Source organism: Hibiscus syriacus, unplaced genomic scaffold (genome assembly GCF_006381635.1).
Source record: "Hibiscus syriacus cultivar Baekdansim isolate YM2019G1 unplaced genomic scaffold, ASM638163v2 tig00110372_pilon, whole genome shotgun sequence".
NCBI classification, from domain to species: domain Eukaryota; kingdom Viridiplantae; phylum Streptophyta; class Magnoliopsida; order Malvales; family Malvaceae; genus Hibiscus; species Hibiscus syriacus.
Window position 1 is genome coordinate 772767 of NW_024062709.1, and position 24232 is coordinate 796998.

Sequence of the window (24232 nt, forward strand, 5' to 3'; positions counted from 1 at the left end):
ATGGAATCAAAGAAGACGATAATCATCGAGGTTAAGAACCTAAAGTCCTTAACTCTTGAAGAGCTAATCGGTTCCCTCGTCACTCATGAAATGATGCTTGAAGATGATATGGACCTTGATAAGATTGACAAGACACCAAAGGAGAAAGAGAATAAGAAAAACATTGGAGTTGCTCTCAAATCCACAAAAGATGATAGTGATTCAGATGAAGATGACGATGACGAGGAAATGAAATTGTTTGCCAAACGGTTTAGAAAAATGATGAGGCCTAACCGAGGAAGAAAATTCAAACGAAATGAAGGCTTCAAAAATGAACCAAAAGAGAAGGATCCGATCATTTGTTATGAATGCAAAAAGCTGTGGCATGTCAAATATGATTACCCATAATTAAAGAGAAAGGGTCAATCAAAGAACAAGCACAAGGCTCATGTAGCTATATGGAGCGATGAAGAAGGTTCCGATGAAGAGGAACAAGAAGTAGCAAACTTGTGCTTGATGGCATTCAAGGAAGATTCTAAGGTAACCTCTAACTCATTTGATTTAGATGATTTATCTTATGATGAGTTATTAGAGGAATATAATGGGTTGACTTCGGATTATGAGAAATTGTTTAAAATACAAAAATGATATTTCAAAATTGAAAAATAAAAATAATCTCATATCCAATATCAACAATGATCTTGAAAGTAAAATCAAAGATTTACAAATCAAACTAGAAGAGTTTGAAAAGAAAAATACTGATTTGCAAAATTTACTTTCAAGAGTCAATGATGAACATCAAAAGGAAATTGATGATCTGAAAGCTTCTTTTGATAAAGTTGGATCAAAACGTTTTGAAAAAGGAGAAAAATCAAATAACCAACTTTGTTAGAAAAAGTTTTAGAAACTACAATCATAGAGGTCCCCAAAAAACCTCTAATGGAAAAATTGTTAGAAGTATATGGGTTCCTAAAGAACTCATTACTACTAAATATAAATATATCCTACACAATGGATACCTAAGGGGACTAGGATTTTGGAAACTAATGAATATGGACCCAAAAGAATTTGGGTACCAAAAATCAAAAATTAATCTATATTTATAGGAAAAGGAGCATTGCTACAAGGCACGAGAAACAAACTCAAACTCATGGTACCTTGATAGTGGATACTTAAGACACATGACCGGAGACAAAAGCCAGTTCATAGAGCTCAACGCCAAAAATAGAGGAGAGGTGACTTTTGGTGATAACTCAAAAGGTCATAATGAAGGTATAGACACTATAGGTAAAACCTCTTCCATACAAATTAAGAATGTTTTATATGTGAATGGATTAAAGCATAATCTTTTGAGTATTACTCAATTTTGTGATAAGGGATTCAATGTCATGTTTGAAACTAATGGTTGTAAAGTTATTGACATTGCGTCTAATCGTATTATGCTTATTGGTCATAGAATAGGAAATATTTACATGGTGCATTTAGATTCTATAGATATGACTAATTTATGCCTAGTTGCTAAGGATGAGCATTATAGTTGGTTATGGCATAGGAGACTAGGACATGCTAGTACGAGTGTTTTGCAACGACTAATTCAAGGAGATTTAGTAAGAGGGTTGCCTAAACTAAAATTTGATAATGATAAAATCTGTGATGCTTGTGCTAAAGGAAAACAAAATCGAGTTTCTTTTAAATCCATTAATGGTGTATCAACTAGTAGAGTATTACAATTGATCTATATAGATCTTTTTGGGCCAACTAGGACTACTAGCTTGGGTGGAAAACAATATGCATTTGTCTTGGTAGATGACTATTCTAGATATACTTTGGTTCTATTTTTAAATACTAAAGATGAAGCATTAGAATAGTTTATCACATTTTCAAAAATAATCCAAAATAATAAAAGGTTACTCTATCACTAGTGTTAGAAGTGATCATGGCACTGAATTTGAAAATCTTGGATTTATTGAGTTTTGCAATTCTAATGATATTAGTCATAATTTTTCAGCAGCTAGAACCCCTCAACAAAATGGATTTGTTGAGAGGAAAAATCAAAATTTAGAAGAAATGGCTAGAACCATGCTTTGTGAAAATAATTTGCCAAAATATTTTTGGGCGGAAGCCACAAATACCGCTTGTTATGTTGTAAATCGAGTAATGATTAGGCAAATTTTAAAGAAAACTCCATATGAAATTTTCAAAAATAAAAAGCCTAACATTAGCTATTTTCATCCTTTTGGATGTAAATGTTTTGTTTTAGACAACAGTAAGGACAACCTTGGCAAATTTGATGCTAAAAGTGATGAAGAAATTTTTCTGGGTTATTCCTTAAATTCTAAAGCTTATCGAGTATTTAATAAAAGAACTTTAGTTGTCGAATAGTCTATACATGTTTTCGATGATAATCCCTTCCGAGGAAAGATTCTTGTGTGAATGATGATGTAGCCATTATAAATATAAATGACGTTGGACATGATGTTGGAGAACCATCATCAAAGGAAGAAACGAAAGATGAGGAAACTCAAGATCCTCTCGAGAATCCAACCATTGAAGAAATGGAAGTCTCCTACCCAAGGGAATACAACTATATCAAGGATTGTGAAATAATATGTGATCCATCCAAAGGGGTAACAACTCGATCTTCTCTTAGAAATGTTTGTAATTATGTTGCTTTTATCTCATGCATAGAGCCTAAAAATATTAAAGAAGCATTAAATGATGAACATTGGATTATGGCTATGCAAGAAGAGTTAAATCAATTTGAGAGAAGTAAAGTATGGACATTAGTTAAAAGGCCTAGTAATAAATCTATTGTAGGTATTATATGAGTATTTAGGAATAAGCTTGATGAAAGTGGTAATATAGTGAGAAACAAGGCTAGACTTGTTGTTCAAGGGTATACTCAAGAAGAGGACATAGACTATGATGAAACATACACTCCCGTAGCTAGGATGGAAGCAATTAGAATGTTATTAGCATTTGCATGTTTCAATGAATTCAAATTATATCAAATGGATGTTAAAAGTGCATTTTTAAATGGTTTTATAAAAGAAGAAGTGTATGTGGAACAACCTCCTGGTTTTGAATATTCAAAATTTCCAAATCATGTTCTTAAATTGACAATAGCTCTTTATGGTTTAAAACAAGCTTCTAGAGCTTGGTATGAAAGATTGTCAAATTTTTTAATCGAAAAAGGTTTTTCAAAAGGGAAGGTTGACAATACATTGTTTTTAAAGCATAAAGGTAAAGATTTATTAGTAGTTCAAATTTATGTTGATGATATAATATTTGGTTCTACTAATGATGTTCTTTGCCAAGAATTTTCTAAGCTAATACAAAATGAATTCGAGATGAGCATGTTGGGGGAGCTCTCATTTTTCTTGGGACTCCAAATCAATCAAGCTAAGTACGTCAAAGAAATGCTCAAGAAGTTTGTACTGGAAAATGGGAAACCTTATGACACTCCAATGAGCTCATCAATAAAGCTTGACATAGATGAAGGAGGTAAATGTGTGGATGTTAAATTATATAGGTCAATGATTGGCTCTTTGCTTTATCTAATTGCAAGTAGACCGGGCATTATGTTTAGTGTTTGTTTATGTGCTAGATTTCAATCATTTCCTAAGGAATCACATTTACTAGTTGTTAAGAGAATCTTTAGATACCTTAAGGACACTTCTAGTTTAGGACTTTGGTATCCTAGAGACTCTAGCTTTAGCTTGCATGCTTTTTCTGATGCGGATTATGGAGGATGCAAATTAGATAGGAAAAGCACCTCTGGTACTTGCCAATTCCTTGGAAATATACTGATTTCTTGGTTTTCAAAGAAACAAAATTGTGTTGCATTATCTACCACTGAAGCGGAATACATTTCAGCCGGTAGTTGTTGTGCACAAGTTTTATGGATGAAACAACAACTTTTTGATTATGGAATTGAAGTAGGTACTATTCCTATCAAGTGTGACAATACTAGTGATATTTGTCTCACTAAAAATCTCATCCAACAATCTAGAACTAAGCACATTGAAATTAGACATCACTTCATTAGAGACAATGTCGCTAAGAAAGATGTAGTTCTAGAATTTGTTGATATTTTGCACCAATTAGCGGACATTTTTACAAAACCTTTAGACAAAGAAATATTTTGGACACTTAGGAGAGAATTAGGTTTAACTGACCTATCTTCACTTAGTGTTTAGATTAATTTTAGCACTTTTAAGAATAAATGAAAAATGCTTATAATAATAATTTTTGATTGCATTCTTTGTTATTAGTTAGGGGGAGTTTATGTTCTTTGGTGAAAATTAACTTTATGTTCAAATAATGTTTAAGGTTAAAATTGATTGATTGAACATAATTAATTTTCTATATATGAGTTGCCAATACCACTAGAGCTAAATAATTTAGCATTTTTAGTGTTTAAAATGGATTTTTGACATTTTTGTGTTTAATGCATCGATACACTTATTAGTGCATCGATGTATCCCTTTGTTTGTGCATCGATACATCATGAAGATGTACCGATGCACTCCTTGAATGTGCATCGATGCACAAGGCCATGCATCGATGCATCCGTCGGGTTTTGGTTTAAAACCCTGTTTCTCTTCTTTGTCTTAAAACCCTCAAAACACCTCTTTATCGCCTCTCTCTTCTCAACTCTCCATTTGTCTCAAATCAATGTAATTTTGACAGATTTCAATCGTTCTTCATCTCCCAATCCTGCTTTTATCATCAAATCGTGCAAAACAACATCACATTCCTCTCAATATGAAATTTTCAAGGTAATATTTCAAAAACTTTGTTTTATTGATTTTTAAACTTAGAACTAGTTTTGATTAGTTCTAGGATGAACATTATATCGGGCATTGATTATATTATGTTTCTAAACTAGATTTCACAATCAATTTCGTCAAAATCAAGCAATTTTGCAACATTGTCTTTGAATTTTCGAAATAAAAAAAATGCTATTTTCGAAAATCATTATTTTTTTATATAATTGTATTGTTTTCATGAAAAACTATATGAATTATGATATCTCTAAATGTTATTTTCAAATAGTTTTCAAAAACTTTGCACATTAGGATTCGGTTTAGAGAACCTTGAATTATTACAGACTCAATTGAGTTTTGGGATTGATTATTTTGCATACACGTGTTTCAAAATTATAGGTTACATTTCTAATTTCGTTTCCTAAATCATGTCAAACCCAAAATGCCCTAGGCCTTTATCGAGTCGTTCAAACCGACCTCCCATTCCTCCTCAACCTCAAAATCCAAACCCGAATGACCAAAACATTATAAGTTCTTGTTTTAATATGCCTGAGCGTCGTAGGGATGAACTCTACCATAGGTATATGAACTCCTTCCAATCTTATAGAATTGGGGAAGAGTGTATTCCTTCTGTTCAAGCCATGATTGATATTGACTTCGAATACCTTCCGATTCTGAAAACATGGAAGTTTGATAAACTATTTTCCCTAAAACCTATCTTCTATCATCAGTTAGTTCGCATTTTCTATTATAATGCGGTATGTATTCAAAACGAGACTCAATGTGGGACTATAGGAATTAGATCCTACCTTTTAGGAAAATATATTCATATTGATTCTGAGTCTATAACTTCACATTTTGCGCTAGATGAAGATGGTTTATATAATGAGAAAGAAACTGTGGAATATCCCTATGTTCCAAATGTGTTAGTACTCTACGATCTCATCATGATCATTTTCTTCATTTGATGATCTCTTAGTGGTTTAGACCATCCGGAGGTAGGTACTCCACTCTTCGTATTAGGATTTATGGTGGATGCACTATATCAAGAATAAGAACAAAATAAACTTGCCATACATTATATTTAGTGAGCTAGTGGACACCATAAACATTATTCCTTCAAAACATGTCGAAACAATAGTTTATAGATGTCTTCTTAGTAACATTTTTATCAAACTCGGTCTTAACGTCTCTCTTGACAATCCCATTCCTCTCCAAAAACCAAATCAATCTCACCTCGTTGAAGAAAGCTGATTGGAAACACGACAAGGAAACTGGTCAATGGGTCTTTCGACCCTCTAAGCAAACTCCGGGAGCGAGTTCTTCACGAGCACCTCCTGATCATAGCTCTTCTCGTGCTCCTCCTCCTCTTCCGGCACCGGCTGCAGATGATGATCCCGAGCTTCTAGGATTATATCAAGACATTGACGATCCCGACAATGCGTCGGCACCACAAGAGGATCAAATGCCTCCATATTTTCATTAGTTTTTGGAGACATTTGATCTACGGTTTGCTTCCATCGAATCCCATTTGGCTACTAACAACGAAGCCGTGAATCATCGCTTAGACACCTTGGAAGCTCAACAAATGGAGTTTCAACGGCAGATGCTTGCACGTATGGATGCTCTCTCTCTTGAGATGCAAGCATGATTTCCTCCTCCTCCCGATCCTTCTATGGACGAGTAGACATTGCTTTGTTTTTGTTTTGGATCTACTTAGAACTTTAATTGTTAAAACATTTTGAATGCTTTTGGATTGTTTTGCTTTGACTAATGAATGTTTGAATTTGTTTGGATTTATATTTTCAATATTAAATCTTAATATATATATATATATATATATGTTTGGTTTGAATTTTCTTTTTGATATTAATACTTATTTTTGCATCATTAGACATATATGACCAATTATCCATTACATGTTTATGAATATTGTTTATGAAAACTAATGGCTAACCTTTCTCTTGATTTTTGAACTTAACAGCTTAAGCTATATTTATTAATAATCAATTGGCTATGTTTTTCAAAAATCTTGTTCAAAACGTTTTAGAGTATTTTTGATTTAACAAAAAGGGGGAGAAGTGTTAAAGTAAGGGAGTAAGGGGGAGTAATATTTTTCAAATTTTTAGAAAATCTTAAAATTACTAAAATGTTTTGTTATATCAAAAATTGGGAGATTGTTGAAAACATTTTGATGTTTCGATATAACAAATTAAGTATAAATGAATTTTAAGATTTTACAAATGATTTTCTAAGTATATCCGATTTAATTACTCGAATATACTAATATTACTTCAAGTATTTCAAAGATCAATTTCAATCCTTACTTAAGTGTAAAATTGTGTTTTAATCTTAAAATATTTTTGAAACAATTTTCTCAAAGTATTTTGAACAAAAAAACAAGCCTAAAATCAATTTTTCAAAAGAGTGTACCGATGCACCAATTCATGCATCAATGCACCATTGAATAAATTGAACATTGAATGCATTATATGCATCGATGCACATACCATGCATCGATGCACTCAGGATTTTATGAAAACATCTAATGCATTTGATGCATCGATGCACAAGACATGAATCGATGCACTCAGGCTATTTTGAAACATCGAATGCACTTCATGCATCGATGCACTAAGGGTCCAACGATCAAAATATTTAAATTTTACACTTGATGCACCGATGCACCTTGTGTATGCATCGATGCACTGACGCTCCCAACTGATTTTATTAATTGTTTTCTCACTTAAACGGCTCTATTAACTCCACTAATCATCCTCAATGTTCAAAATCAATTGAAGGAGTATTTAAACAAGCTTAGAAGCCATTGATCAATAACAAGAAACAACAAATCAACAAGAATCAAGAGAGAATCAAAGAGAAAGCATCAAACTCATTGTTTGAGCACTTCATGCCTATTTTTCATTCAATATTCATTTTGCTTTCAAGAACTCTAATTGTACTCAATTGTATTCATTCTCGAGTGTTATTTCTTTATTCTAGAATTGTGCAAACAATCTACCTTGTGAGGATTTCCTTATAAGTTTTCAAATTTGTAATCTTCTCTTTGAGAAAGAGTGTTATCAAGAATTGGGGTATATTCTTGAGGGAGTTGTAAGGTTATCTCTTTGGCATCAAAAGAAAGAACAAATTAGTGAATTTGTTGGAAAATCCTTAGTGTGGATACTAAGGAAGTGGACGTAGACTTTGGTTGAGAAAGTCGAACCACTCTAAATCGTTGTGCAACTTCTTTCAATTTTCTGCAAAAGCTTCCACCAAAATTTTAATTGCCAATTCACCCCCTCTTGGCCTATTCCGTCAATCGATTAACTCAAGAAGAAATTATTTCTAACAATTCATCAAAGTCAATAATGGCAAAATGTTCCCATTGTCATTATCATGGTCATAATTCCAATACTTGTCCTATAAAGAAAATAAAATCTTAGAAAATAAGACAAGTATGTGTTCCTAAGGGAACTAGATATATTGAAAATAACAATCAAGGACCCAAAGTAATTTGGGTACCAAAAATGAAGTAAATGTCTCTTGTAGTTGTGTTGGAGCAATAATGAGCAAAAATAATGAATTTGGAGGCTCTAAAACACACTAAGGAAGGAAATTTAAAGAAAGAGAGACAACCTTAATTCAAGTGGTAACAAGTTTTTTATTTCATGTAATTTTGTGATTTATATGATTTTATATGTTTGTATGCATGATTGTGTGTCCCCACATAATGCTTAATTGCAATTAGTTAGTGGGAGTTAATTTCTACATGAGTTGCAATTTTATGGCCTTAAATGCTTATGATGATGATCTTGGCCTTAAATTTGCAATGTCTGTTTGTTGTTGTGAAATCATGTTCTCCATGCTTTGTATTGATTATATATGTTGATTTTGAAAATATGATGTTCAAATGTACCAGAATTAAAAAAATATGCATGTTTAGGATCTTTAGAGCCATTATATGTTTGTGTAACTTGATTTGAACCTTATTTGTACAAATTATGGACTAAATTGATCAATAATAAAAAATTGCATAATTTGAAGTTTCAAGTTGACATTCATACACATTTAGTAATCCCCTAAGTCACTAATAATAATTACCTATAAATAATATGACTTAGGTTGCATCCATTTAGTGTCTTATGTCATCAATTTGGTCATTGGAATAAAAGATGGTCCTTGGAATAAAAGATGCAATTTTAAAGGAAAATGATCGATCCTTTTTCAAATATATCAATCCCTTCAGGCCATTTTTGTGGAGAAAATCATTTTAAATTTGTTTAGGGTCATTTCAACCCCCATCCCCTATATTTCAAAGCAAATACTCCCAAAACCTCCCAAACTCCAATTTTACTAAAAGTCATCAATCCAAATCAATTGAAATTGTGTTTTGTGTAAAATTCATCCTTCAAACTTTCTTTCAACGTTTCTTATCATCAATTTGAAGGAATCAACACTTTGTGTAAGATTTTTCAAAAACCCTATTTTTAATTTTTTTATTTTCAACAAAATTGGGTTCAATTAGATGGTTAGAGAACACTTATTTGTTGTAAAAGTTGTTGTTTTATTGTGGGGAGCTTTACCCATAACCAATTATTTTGAAAAATCCCAAATCTTTATCCACTAGGTGTTCGATAAAAGTCCTCAACCAAAAAACCACCCTTTATCCTATTTAGCCATACCTCATTTTTAAGCCCAAAATTCATTTTTAAATATTCCAAATTTCCTTTTCGGGATCCTTAAGCAGTCATTTTTTGTTCAAAAATATATTTTTATCATTTTTCAAATATATCGAAAAGAAAAAGTATAGCTTCAAAGGGGGTATCCCCGAGCAATCCTACAATTGACTCTTGGATAGACTGATGTTTTCGAAATTCCAAAGCTCGTGAGCATTTTGATGCGTTCTTTGCATCTTGACATATTAAAGAAACTCGAAAAATTGATTTTTGATTTTTTAAACAACTTGGGTTTTCCTTACGAGCAAAACTTGGAAGATATGAAGTTTTTTTACTTTTTTAAACTTCAATGGTCCCACTTGTCATTCTTTGGTACGAGCTTTTTTATTCAAATGCTCGTGTGTCATCCGCTTCTCGTGATGGCGCCATCTATCGAACCATAGTTTCATATCTTATGAGTCAGTTTGTCACTATCCTGTTGATTTCATCTTCCAATCTTTTGACCTCCCTCTTACCAGTGATGATAATGAAAAAGACCATTTTCTTGTCTCCATACGGCTTAGAAATAATAGAGCGACCCTATTCTCCCTTCATAACCATTTTCTTCATCTCATCATCTCTCATTGCATCCGTGCTCAAGGCACAAAATTCTCAACCATTCATGAGAGCCACTACTGGTGGATGTTTTTCATCCAAAAAAGTTATAAGCTTCATCTTGCGAGCATGATCTTCAACGACACAGTGAGCGTCATCAAATCAAAGGCTCGACCAAACTTAGTCTACGACACGTGCCTTAGCCACTTATTTGAGCTTCTTGATGTGGACACCTCTCACGAGCCTAGCACGGATACCATTGGGATGGCCTCGGGTATATGCATTAGTTCATAGTCGCCATGGAGAGGACATGGAGGATGAGCATGACGCAGATGAGCACATGCACAATGCACATGGCGACTTTAGCAAGGAACCTGAGAGAGAGCCTCATGTTGACCCGACACCTCATGTGGATTTCTCTAGAGGGTTTGAGGAGAGGATATTTCAATCTCTCGATTCTCTCCAAGATCGTTGTCAGGATTCTACGACCGATGAGGTTCGAGCGATCCAGCGTCAGCTTGACGAATTTTCTTTCCCTCCTCCTTCATCATCTTAGGACATGCATAATTACTTTATCTCCATTGTTATATGTACTAACATTGTTGAATTATTTTCATATAAAAAGGGGGGAGAAGTAAGTATAAAATGAAAAATGATTTTCCAAAATTAAAATTGGAGCTTAATTTTTCACATATTCTTAAATTGTTTTATTATTTTTCAAAGGGGGAGCATTTTTCAAAAACAATTTTTCAAATAGTCTTGTTATATCAAAAAGTGGGAGATTTTTGAAATAATATTTTGATATAATATTAAATTGCAAACTTGATTTTGGACTTAATTGAATTTGTCAAAAAATTATCAAAAATAATTCAAAGTCCAAATTAACTTGAAAAAAATATATTTACATGTTTTTCGACTTAGTCGAACCTTTTCAAAAACAAACTCGATCGTTTTCGCGCTTTAAAGTAAAGTTTCCAAGGTTTTTAGGTCAAAGGGATCGATCCCCTTGAAAAAGGATCGATCCCTTGGATAACGGTGAGTTTGGGATCGACCCTTTTACAAAAAGGATCGATCTCTGTAGGAAAGGGATCTATCCCTTAACCAAAAGGATCGATCCCTCGATGAAATGGATCGATCCCTTTGTTACAATGGTCAATTTTTTTTAAAAAGGATCGATCCCTTTAAATAAAGAATCGATGTGCATTAAATGTTATTTTTGGTTGTAGGTAACAACTATAATGATCCCCAGCGGCTCCAAAAGGCTAGAATTAATGGAGAAGATATAAATTGAAGGTAAAAGCTTCCCAAGGTCATCAAGAATCATATTGAACCAATCTATAAACATCAAAGCTTAGTTTTGTGCTTAAATTGTACAATTCTTTGTTGTAAACACACTTGTGAGCTACATTGTTTATTTTTATCAAGTGTAATTTGGGTGAGAGCTTAATTAGTGCAAACTTATTTGCCTTTGTGAGATTTTTCTTTAGTTTGCTAAATTTGTAATTACTCTTTGGGAAAGAGTGATTTCAAGGTTTTAGGGTATAAACCTTGAAGTGTTTGTAAGGTTACACCTTATACTTAAAGATAAGGAAATCTAGTGGAGTTGAGAAATCCTCAGTTTGGATGCTAAGGTAGTGGATGTAGACTTGGTTTAAAAGTCGAACCACTCTAAATCATTGTGAAAAAAGTTCTATTTTTCGATTGCTTCCATCAAATATTTTAAAAGGCCAATTCACTCTTGTCATCTTCGGTTGTTCGTACAGCTAATATTAGCATTGGGTGACGACGACCGAAATGATTTCAAAGCTTGTGATGGTGATTATGTCATTGTGTCGATGTGTCGTCAATGGAAGTTCGATTGGGTAGAGGTCCAGTCGATGACAATGATGGTAGTCGACATAGGTATAAACATTGAAATAAAAGTTTTCAAAGTTTTGAGTTTTTTTAAGTTTTTTTGAAAAATTTTTAGGGGTTAATGGTTAAGATATTGATATATGTCAACAATCCAAATGCCACTAAAATCAATAAATGAAATAGAAGTGAAAATTTTCAATGTAGTTAGAGTACAAAAGTGTGTAAAGTGAGTAATATGTGAAGTTTCCATTGCCTGACAAAATCAACTATTTCACTACTATTCTCGACATACTTTGTAGCTACAAAGTAAAATATAAGGGACTTATCCATCCCCTTTATATCAATATAATATAGTTATGGCTTTCTCGGTAAATTGGTTTTGTGTAGTCAACTTAGGTCTTATCATATCAGAAAAAACTAAGAGAAATTGACCAAGCAACAATTTGATCAAACATAAACGAAACAATAAAACTCTCAAACTGAACAGAAATAAAATAACACCTTATTTGATGAGGACACAAATATAAAACAGTTAGATAAAAGAGATCATTACTTTGTAAAGAATGCAGTATACAGAAATATTAATTAACCCCATAAAAAATTTGATCGTGGCTCTAATGCAATGTTGTCTCCATCATTTTTAGTATTCAAGAAAGAGAGAGAATGTGATTAAAGACAATGAAACAACAAAATAATTATTTAATGTTGTTTTGTTAGAAAAAAAGTTTGGATTTCGTATTTAGTTTCTTTATAAATGATGAAAATGGTATAACATCAGTCATTGATTAGAACTCGAGTTCTTATAACAGAACTCCTTTTGAGAGGGAATCGGTCTAAGAAACCATGACTACTATTTATGGTTGGATAATTCCTTTTTCCTTTTTTATAATAAAATAATTTTATATATTTGGTTATCTACTTATTTCTTTCCAATTTTATCATCACATGTCTTTATTTTATAAAAATATTTATTAATGTTATAACTAATCATTAATTAACTAGTTGTTTTCAATCACCTTTTAACTGAAATGAAATCATGGAGCAATAACGGATTTTGGCATAATATCAACAATAATAGGAGGTGATTCATTTTCTAGGAAAAACGTAAATGTTGTGATCATCGTTAGTACAAAGGAACAATTGGTCGGCAGAAGGGTTCGTATTCCGCTTAAGACTTGTTCAACAAAATTAAGATCAACCTAGATCATTTTTCACGTGAAAAAATGAAATCAATAATTTCCTTGTCCTAAAGTGAACTTGTCTTACATCATGATTCTTCATCAAAACCCTTCTTCTATTTTTATTTTTGATATTAGACTCTAGTATTAATTCCCAATTAAGTCAAATCATATGCAAATAAATGCATGCCCCCAAGAGCTTATCATTTTCGGAAAACAGATTACCAATCAATAATGCAGCAAGATCAGGACTTATAGAACAATGGAAGTGGAACATGGCTTGACCAATGAGTTATATGTGTCAGTAGGTCAACAAAGGGCGGTTATAATTGATAAAACAAGAAAGAGCAGTTACATTTGCATGTACTTCATTAAGACGAAATATACTAGCAACAGATACGTAGGTTAGTTGTATCTTATTGGAAAGGAAGGTTCATGCTCTGGTACAAGGTTACTCCCATGTTGTATGATGACTCAATTGGCTCAGAAAAGGCACGCACCGTTCCTTGTCTTTACTTGTAAGCCTTTCTCTCTCATCTTTATTAATTGCAAAATGCTGAGTTCTTGAATATGTAATGGATTGAACGAGTCTCCAGCTCCTTGGTCGAATCGGTTAAATCAGTGAATCTATCTATTATTAGAAGACTATTGTGGATTGGTCTAAATTGGCAAACTTAGCCTACTTGCCGATAGACTCAGCTCGTAAATGGTGTGACCCATTTGTTGGAGGCCTAACTTCAAAGCCCGTTGGTTGTTGTAGGACAGCAGTGAGCCCACCCGTAAGGGAATTGAGGTAGTTCTTCCTCGTATGTCTCGCTGCTTGTAGTTTTATATTTCAATATCAATTATTTTATTTGATTTGGATGACATTGATGGGATAATAATTCTTTATAAGGGTATTAGAAAAACTATTTTTTAATTAGGATGGAATGAATACTATAAAGTAGTATCTAATATCTTCAAGCTCTTATCACCGTTAATAAGTTTTTATTCTATTTTTTTTAATTAAGGGTGTTTGATAAACATATTCTTTTAAGAGTTTTTAGTTTATTTGATCATAGATAACTGATTAGTAGTTAAACCTTTCATTTTTAGTGTTTGATAAAACATATTTTAAAAGAGTTTATTGTGCAAAATAAGCTAAAAATGAAAATGTTAGAAAATACAGCGGTTTGAAAGAGATAATTACAAAATAAGATGCTAAATTACATATTTAACCTTATTTTTTATAATTACATCTTTACCATAAAACCTAATATAATGAAATAACATTCATCCTAATATATTTAAGCTGAAATTTTTAATTTATTATTCTATTTTTTAGTTATAAATTATAAAATATATTTTAGTTAAGAAAATATAGCAAAACATTAATTAAAAAAAATGTAGTGTTGATATTTTATACAAAGTTAATAGTATGCATCAATCTCACAAGGTTAATATTTGTAAATATTAAATTTTAAAAAGATATTCAAAATTTTCAAAAATATTCACTAATTTTCTTAAGGAATTTTTAATACTTTGTAAAAAAACATTTTTTTCGAATAATTTCATCCCAATAAAGACTAAAATATTAAAAATATATATGTACTTAACAACTAAATATACTGTACTCTTATTTGTCATTTTACCTATATCATCTATCGGCTAAATTTTACCAAATATTTTTATATAAAAAATTAATCAAATCAAATTTTCAATTCAACTAATAAAATCAATTTATCAAATCAATTACTAAAATCAACTACTAATTATCAGTTATTTGTCAAACAACCCATTATAAATTAACTCTTTGCTACAATTGCCTGATTTGACCGCCCGAGTCATTGCTTCCTTAACTTTCCAACTTCATAACGACCAAGTGCAGTTGTGCATTTTTGTGTAACTCCTCCCACAACATGTTCATTTTTTGGGATCTTTCTTGTTTGCTTTGCGACGAGGAGGAGATAGAGCGGGGTGATTCTACGATATATAAAATTAAAGAAACATATGATTTAAAATATTATAAACAACATAAAATATTTTTGGTTATAATCTAAAATGTTGTTAAGAAGGTTTACACTCAAAAAAAAATTAAAAAACATAATATTTTAAGTTATATGCAACCTAAATTATTAAGTTTCTTTATAACATTTTAGGTCTCATCTTTCCTTAGTCTTATATTAGATTGTTGCATCATATAACTCCTCCATAGAGTATTGCTTCCTTTAGATAAATTTTTGAAGATGTCATTTCTCCCATATGATTTTTTGAAGACGTCATTTTTTATTGGGGCTGTTTGACAAACAACTGATAGTTGATAGGTGTACTTGATTCTAGTAGCTGGTTTGACCAACTGATTTGATTAGCTGATTTGAAAAAATAATTTGATTAACTGTTTATATAGAAGTGTTTGGTAAAATTTAGCTGATAGTTGATATGTGTAAAATGATAAATAAGAGTATGATACATTTACTTGTTAAGTACATATATATTTTATAATACTTTAGTATTTATTGAAGTGAAAATATTCATATAAAATGCTTTTGATAAGGAATTAAAAATTTTCTTAAGAAAATTAGTGAATATTTTTGAAAATTTTAAATATATTTTTTAAATTCAATATTTACAAATATTAACTTTGTGAGATTGATGCATATTGTTAACTTTGTATAAAATATCAATACTATATTTTTTTACTTTCAAGTTTTGTTATATTTTTGTTAACTAAAATATATTTGAGAATCTACAACTAAAAAAATAGAATAATAAAATAAAATTTCATCTTAAATATATTACGATGAATGCTATTTTATTATATTAGGTTTTGTAGTAAGGATGTAATAATGAAAAAATAATGTCAAATATAAAATTTAACATCTTATTTTGCAATCAGTTTTTCTAAACCGATGTATTTTCTAGCGTTTCATTTTCAGCTTATTTTGTGCAATAAACTCTTTCAAAAAAGTGTTTACCAATAAGTTATTTTTATTCAAATAAACTAAAAACTCTTCAAAAATTTATTTCCCAAACACTCCCATTAACTTTTTAAAAAGATTAGACGTTTTGAGTGATTTTTGCAATCAGTTCTTTTAAACCGATGAATTTTCTAGCGTTTTTATTTTCAGCTTGTTTTGTGTAATAAACTCTTTCAAAAAAGTGTTTACCAATCAGCTATTTTTGCTCAAATAAACTAAAAACTCTTCAAAAAGTTATTTCCCAAACACTCCCATTAACTTTTTAAAAAGATTAGATGTTTTGAGTGATATTTTTTAGCCCGAAGTTAAATGTGAGTAATATTTAAAGTAGTTTATCGTAAATTACTCACTGTATTTTAATCTTTAAAGTTTCATAATTGATTATTATAAAATATAATTAAACTAATCAAAAAAATAAAATATAATGAAATAAATTTTGATAGTAACCGTAGAGTTTTATCTAAAGAAAAACAATCAAATGCTGTTGACTGGCTTTGCTGTTCGAGAAAACGTATAAAATCTCCCATTTGACCTTTTTTTTAAACAATTCGGAAAGGACAAAGATGAGTGTCTAGAGAATTTTAACTTGGGAGACAAGCAATTCTTATGATTTGCTTACCACTGTAATTTAGTCAAAGACAAGTAGGCAACTAGAGAAAGTCCACATCTTCTCCCGTACATCATTCACTATACATTAATTGAAAAAAAATATTTTTTATAATACCTCATACATGCTATTTTCTCCAAACCATTATCCTAACACTTTTTTCATTTAATTTGTGAAGATTATAAATTAGATGCAATATAAAATACAATCTTTATTTTATTTCATCTGTAAATATAAAATTACATAAATAATTTTAATTTTGACCCACTTTACACTTTATTTTTATCATTTTATAACATTTTTCATTTTGATATATAATAATATATGTAAATTGTTTTATGCAATAGAAAAAAATAATATTATTAACATTACGAATTATTAAGTCTGATATTAAATTAAAAATAGTTACTTCCAAAATAAATAAAAAAGTCAGTAAAAGGTAACACCGGTTCCTTCCACTCAAAGTGGCGCTAAAAATCATTCAGTCGCTTTCATTTGATAACAGCAGTCCAACCAAAATTTAAACCGCCAATAGAAATGGACCCGAGCCAAATTACAACGTAGCAAAGCCATGACGTGGCGGAGTACAGCAGAGAATATGGAAACGGTGACGTACTTGCGCGTGTGAGAACAAAGCTCCGTAATCAAAAGAAATGAATAAAAAGAAAGCGGGTGGGTTTTGGATGGTTGGTTTATTTTTCCGCTTTTTATTTATTTATTTATTTATTTTTGTGTGGAGAAGAGAAAACAACGCCCTTTCGATTCTATAAAAAATATGCACACAAAAAATAGAAAAGAAATATTGTTTTTAGAAAACAAAGACCGACTTTCCGTGAAGAAAAGTTCTCTTTTTGTATTTCTTTGATTTTGATTCTCTGGTTTCTGTTAGCGAGGAGGAGAGAGGAAGCGTTTTTGCTTAGGTGACAGCCGGTTTTGTAACGGGGAATGCGAATTCCTACGTTGGGGTGGTGCTAACGCGACAGCTGAGTGATGGTGATGAAGGAAGATGACCGCTGAATTGAATTCTCATTCGATGCAGGAATTCCAATGTCTCGAACAGCCGTGCCGGCGGTGACTATGGCTGAAGGATCATCGCTTTCGCCATCGTTGAATCAAGGCCTCTCTCTCTCTTTCTCTTCATTTATTTACTCTGTTTTGATTATTATTTTACGTTTTTAATCATGCGAATTGCAACTGGAATACAATTTATTGTTTTCTTGGTTCTTCCCCCACCCGAATTGTCCTTTTGCTAATTTTTATGGTGAACTCTTGTTTGATCATTGTTTAATATCAGTCCTTTGGTTAAGTTTAATTAAGAAATTATGTAAATTTTGAATTCTAATGATTAATCTAGTTGCATTTGAATTACTGAGAAAACTATGTAATTCTGCAGTGATTTTGAATAAATTGTTGCAAGTTTTGGTTTGGTAGCCGGGAAGAATCAGAGATTCACTTTCTTAATTTTTCTAGTCAAATTTAAGGGTTCCAGAACTTATTATGAGATTTACAATTTCCTCTGATGATATTTGTCCTATTTTATTTTTAAATTTATTGCTTTATTACTTGTAGAAAAATATTAAGTTCTATTCTTTTATTTTGACAGGATTAAGGTGCATTTTGTTAATGCTTTTACTGCTTATCTAATTTTCCTACCCAATCAGGCGAATTTGATCAAAACATATTAAAAAAGAAAAAACTATTCTTTTTAGTTGTCTTTGAATAAGTTGATGTAAGCTTACATAGTTGCCAGAAAATAAATTACTTCATGTTTTCTATTTTCCTTCCTGTGATTTCCTTGAAATTCCTTTCAAGTTTTGCGAGCAAATTGGAGATCTTTCTTTATTATTATTCATTTTAAGAAAAAAGCTGAAGTTGACGATTAAGTATAGTGAGTTTCTCCTTGTTCACATGTATCTGTCCTTTAATACGAAACTATGGTCACCTTGCAGGAAGAAAGAGACATGATTCTCCAATGAGCTTGATTGGTTTTTGATAGATACAGGAATGTAACCGTGCTAAGGTGAGCTCCAGCAGTAAAATGCTCGAGCTCGACTTGAAGTCATTCGAAATGTTCAAGCTCATTGTTGTAGAATTTGAAGTCATGTTCGAAACAAGATTATCATCGGTACTAATTAAAAATAGTGATAATAATCTGTATTAAATTGAAAAAAACTTGAATAGTAAGCTATTCAGGTTAGGCATTAGGATTTTCATACTTGGCACACTTAATAGCTTAATTCTATAATGATCAAGTTGAATCCAAATTCTTTTGAGTCGAACCAAATAGTTACAGACGTTGTTTAGACCCTATATAGGCATATAAGAGAAGAAAATGAATATATATTTTGAATCTTGGAAAATATATTGTTTTATCTTTTTATTGAATGATAAGTATTCTTTTGTGTGTGAAAATAAAAAAATGTTATAAAATATTTAAAAAAAATCATTTTGGAGTCTTTTAATTAAATTTCTTTAACTATATTTCTTTTAATAGACAACATGTAAGCGTAAAATTAAATTTTATTTTAAAGGATGTATTTAAAGGTATATAAGGAATATATCATAAGAAGGATATATTTTAAAGGATATATTGCCACGCTTATTTGTTTTTCAAACTTTCTGCATTTATCATAGTTGGTCTTCATGATTCCTTTAGTAGTTCTTTACCGCTGTTTTCCATGTATTTTCTGAACCTACTATTAATGTTATTTCAGTTGCTATGTGGCAAATGAACTTGAGATCCAATGAAACGATGGAATCTAGTCTCTATCCCGAGCGTCCCGGAGAACCTGATTGTTCTTATTATATCAGGACAGGCCTTTGTAGATTTGGGGCAACATGTCGTTTTAATCATCCTCCGAACCGAGAAACTGGTATAAACCAATGGCTTGTATACAATTCTTATGGATTCAGAGTCAACTTTTCTGGGGTGCAAAGTTGAGTTGCAGATGTTGTTATTTGAACCCTAGACCTACTAGATTCCGCCTCTTAGGGCTCTTATCTAGCTGAACCAGTCCTGTTCAGAGTTAATGCCTTTTGAGTGAGATCTTTTGGTACAATGCTAAAGAGCTTAACTTTAGAGGCCTTTCATTGTTGTTATTGGCATAATATTGGTAAGAAGTTGTAGACACATGGACCTTTTACGCATGGATCTTTACAACTAAATCATTCTAAAACAGAAATCATTGTAGGAAATTTATATCAATTTAGATACTCAGAGATTAGCATGGTTTTGTATATGCATAACACTAAAGTTGCTACTAGAAAAGAGAGAAGAGGGATTATACTTAACCTGCTACAGTGATTTCATTTAACCTTGTACTACTCATTTGAATTTTTAATATAGTTGTCAATTGAAGTGTTTATTTAGATTATATCAAATTCCAGGCTATTGCTGCAGCAAGGATGAAAGGAGAGTTTCCAGAAAGAGTAGGAAACTGAATGTCAGGCATGTACTTGTTCCTAGGTTTCACATGTAACAAGGGTTGCTGCTTTACATGTGTGCTTTACAATATGCTCTGTATGGTTACCTTAAGTATACTAATTTTTATGTATCTAAAAAAGGAATTATATTAGTTCATAATGAAACAAGGATTACTTCAGATTTAGGGAGAAATCCTGCTGGATGTTGAATAGAGTGGGACTCATTTTAGGTTAACGGAAAATTTATTGAAGATAAATAGTATAACCAACATAGATTATTGATGATAAAGTTTATATGTGTTTTCTTCCTCTCTTGTCTCTGCTTTTGCCTCAAACAGGTTATTGTTTTCAAAATAAATTCATAAAGACAGATTGAATACCGACTTGATCCTAGTAAGAAAATAACCAAATAAAGAAACTAAGAAAATAGAAATATGCTAATATATTGGATTGAGAAAAGGTTTACTTCTCTTCTAGTGGTTTGACTTAGCTGCAAAACTTTAGTTTGAATTGTCTGCCTGACTAGGTGACTGACTTCCTCCTAGTATTTGTTTTCTTCTTTTCCACTCTTCTATTCGGGAAAGGCTATATAGCACCGACTCTTTCTTTTACTGCATTGTGAGCTAAACTGCAATTTTGACAGAAGCTATTCTTTGGTTTTACTGCATCATGTCCAATTATGGGACTCTATGTTTCTCATTTTCATCTACATTTAGATCCAACATCTGAAATTTTGCTCTTAACTGCTCTGCAGTACTACCTGCAAACAGGTACTTGCAAATTTGGAGGTACATGCAAGTTTCACCATCCTAAAGACAAAGCTGGGATAGCTGGGAGAGTTTCCTTAAATATTTTGGGCTACCTCTTCGTCCGGTTTGATATATTTTTTCCTTTTATTCATTAAAATACAATTTTATAATGATACAAAATCATGTCAATATTCATGCCCTGGTTTCAGTTTTTGTTTGCCGCTTAGTCATTTTAACACAAATATTACAATTTTTTAATTGGATTAATTGAGCAAAACCAGGAATTAATGCCATCCATATTAGATCCGATATAAAAAGTACGCATATAGACAAGTATGATAAATTAAATTTTTTATCACTTGCTACGATTCCATGAGAACCTTTCCTCTTTTCATTTTTAGTTATGAATTTGGTTTCAACTTTAAATATGGATTCATGAAGAAAAAATGCTCTTGAAGTTTGAACAATTTTTAGCCTAGAAATTTCGTTTGGTTGTTGCGTAAGGTTGGACCTTGTTAGAGAAGTATATTTCTTCAATGATAGGTTTCTAACATATATATATATTGGTTATTGGTGTTTCATAGTCTTCATGTAACTTGCTTTCCTTTTCTTTTCCTTAACGCAGAATGAGATGAGTGTGCTTATTATCTAAGAATGGACAATGCAAGTTCGGGAGCACTTGTAAATTTCACCATCCTCAACCAACTAATATGATGGTTTCATTGCGTGGCTCTCCTATTTATCAAACTGTCCCTTCTCCAACTACTCCTGGTCATCAGTCATATCCAGGAGGAATTACAAATTGGTCAAGAGCATCTTTCATTCCCAGTCCCCGTTGGCAAGGTCCATCAAGTTATGCACCCTTGACCCCAAGGGATGGTATCAGTTCCAGGCTGGAATGCTTATAGCGTAAGCTTTTCCTTAGCTTATTACTAATGCTTTGCTCATTAAGCATGTTCGTTTCTTGTTATCATGTGTCTGGACAACATTAGAGGTTATAAGTGAGTCAACTCATGAGAATTGTATTCGTCAGTATGCTAATAATTTGTGTTACAGATCTTTAGAGAGAAGGGCTATCTGTTTCTTTGAAAATTTTAGAGCACCTACGGACTGAAGCTACCAGTCTAATTCTTTTCATTTCTCCAGGGTCAACTGACATCAGCCTCTTCTTCTGAGAACCTGCAGCAGACAAATGTAAATCACCAACTCTACGGAACCTCACGCCAGAATGAATCAGCAATACAGGATCCCAAGAATCCTTTCTCAGTTACGGTCTGGTTCTGTTCCTGTAGGTGTTTATGCATTGCAAAGGGAGAATGTATTTCCGGAAAGACCTGGCCAGCCCGAGTGCCAATTTTACATGAAGACTGGAGATTGTAAGTTTGGTGCAGTTTGTAGGTTTCATCACCCAAGAGAAAGAGTTCTTCCTGCCCCTGATTGTGTGTTGAGTCCTATAGGCCTTCCATTACGCCCGGTGAGTTATGTTTTCAGTGGTATTATTTTAGTTTATTTCTGAATCTTTATCTGTTCAAATTATTATGGCTGTTTATTAGAAACCTAGTATTCATGCTACCTAAAAATGTCATTCCCTCATTTATCTTACATACCTTTTCTTCTAAAAACTTGGTTTCCTGATTGATTCTTTTATATTTAAAAATGGATGTTGCTTTGGTACACCTGCTGGCAATTGGTCATTGTGCGACTGCAATGCAGACTTTAAATTATATTAGAAGGAACTGGCATAAAATGGATTTTCTTTCTTGGTCGGCAATTGGAGAAAACTAGCTTTATCAGAGGATACTCTTAAAGCTTGTCATGAACTTCATTGCTATGACCGAACAGAAAAACATTTAGAATACAAAATCCATATTTATTTTATAAAACACATTTAGAATATTAAAATAGTATAGATTAAACTACTTGAATATATATTACTGCTATAGTTCTTTATTCTTTTTATAAAATACAAAATCCATATTTATTTTTCTGAACTGTTCAACAAGATAAAGTCATGAAACCGAAATCAAGTTTCTTAAATTGGAACTTTCAGTAGTTTTGAAATTTCAATTTTGTATGTTCCTTTTGTCCATTATATGGTATCTACATATCCATGTCCAGCTTTTAGACTCTTCATAGCGTACTATACTAATATGAGATTTTGGAGGGAGGAGTCAACCTTGAATCAAATTTAAACCAGAACCCATACCGAAGTCCATGTAAAATAGGTTACAAGGGTGTCATCCAAATTAACTTCCTAATTTCATTCTTAATTCCCGTGCCTTTGTTTTGTTATGGTAGAGACTAGAGAGCCTTATCATGGCATCTTGTTTTGAAGCTTTAATGCTGTTCAGATTTATCTTCAGTTGTAGAATGTTACTATTTTGAATTTTCTTATTTTCGTTTTTACTAAAAAGCATAGAATGTTTTGTTTATCCATTATCCATTTCGCACATATTCCTTTTGGTTTGAGGGTGGCTATTCTTCTCGTCATTTTGTCTTCCATGCAATATTACCATTTATTTTATGGTGCTTGGGGTTGGTATGCAAGAAGTGGACTATCTTCGAATATGCACTGTTGCTAGTTTTATTTGATCGCTTTTATTCTTTGTTGCTTGATATTTTTTACAATATTGATACTGCTACTTATGAATTCCAACAGTGTGAACCTCTATGCATATTTTATTCTCGATATGGAATTTGCAAGTTTGGTCCAAGTTGCAAGTTTAACCATCCTATGGGAATTTTCACATACAATTATGCAGCATCATCTCCATCTGATGCCCCCGTTCGAAATTTCCTGGGGGTCATCGTCATCTACTGGGTTAAACCTGTCATCAGAGGGCTTGCTGCAGTAGTTTTCTACAAAGACCAGACGACTCTCACTGTCCGAAAATAGACAGCTGTCTCCCAGTGATGATAATATTGACACAGAGGGATAAAAGCTGCAACAAGATATGGCTGATTACATTTGAAAATAGTTTTGGTGGATGAGGAAGAGTAATCTGTAAATTCATTTCCCATTGTTGGAGATGTACAAGTACCTGCCAAGTTGATTTTGTTCTCTGAAAATATGCAATTCAGCCAACAAAGCATCTTCTGAATTTCATAATGCTGCATTGTATAAACCTGAACATTGTCACATTTGGTAAAACCTTATGTGAACAATTCATCTGTCCCGAAGCTCGTTTTCCTTTCTGATTTTTGTGTTATTTTATTTCACATTATGTTGTACGAGGCTTTTTCTTTTTCTTTCCCCCCATTTGTGCAGTTTTTAAGCCTCGCCTAGTTTCTGCTGAATCTTATGGTTTAAGATCCTTTTTCCTTCTACTTCTTGGACCTCAAATATGCAGGCCTTTCTAATAACAGCCTTGTTTCTTGAGGTAATAATTACTATCTGCCCATATTGATGGATCTTGTCAGTGACTCTTTAAGTTTTATTTCTT

The 24232-nt window shown here is 32.0% G+C and overlaps 1 pseudogene; it reads left to right on the plus strand.

Moving 5' to 3' along the window:
- Positions 1-17397: 17397 nt before the first annotated feature.
- LOC120121372 lies at positions 17398-23685 on the plus strand (annotated as a pseudogene).
- The last annotated feature ends 547 nt before the right edge of the window (positions 23686-24232 follow it).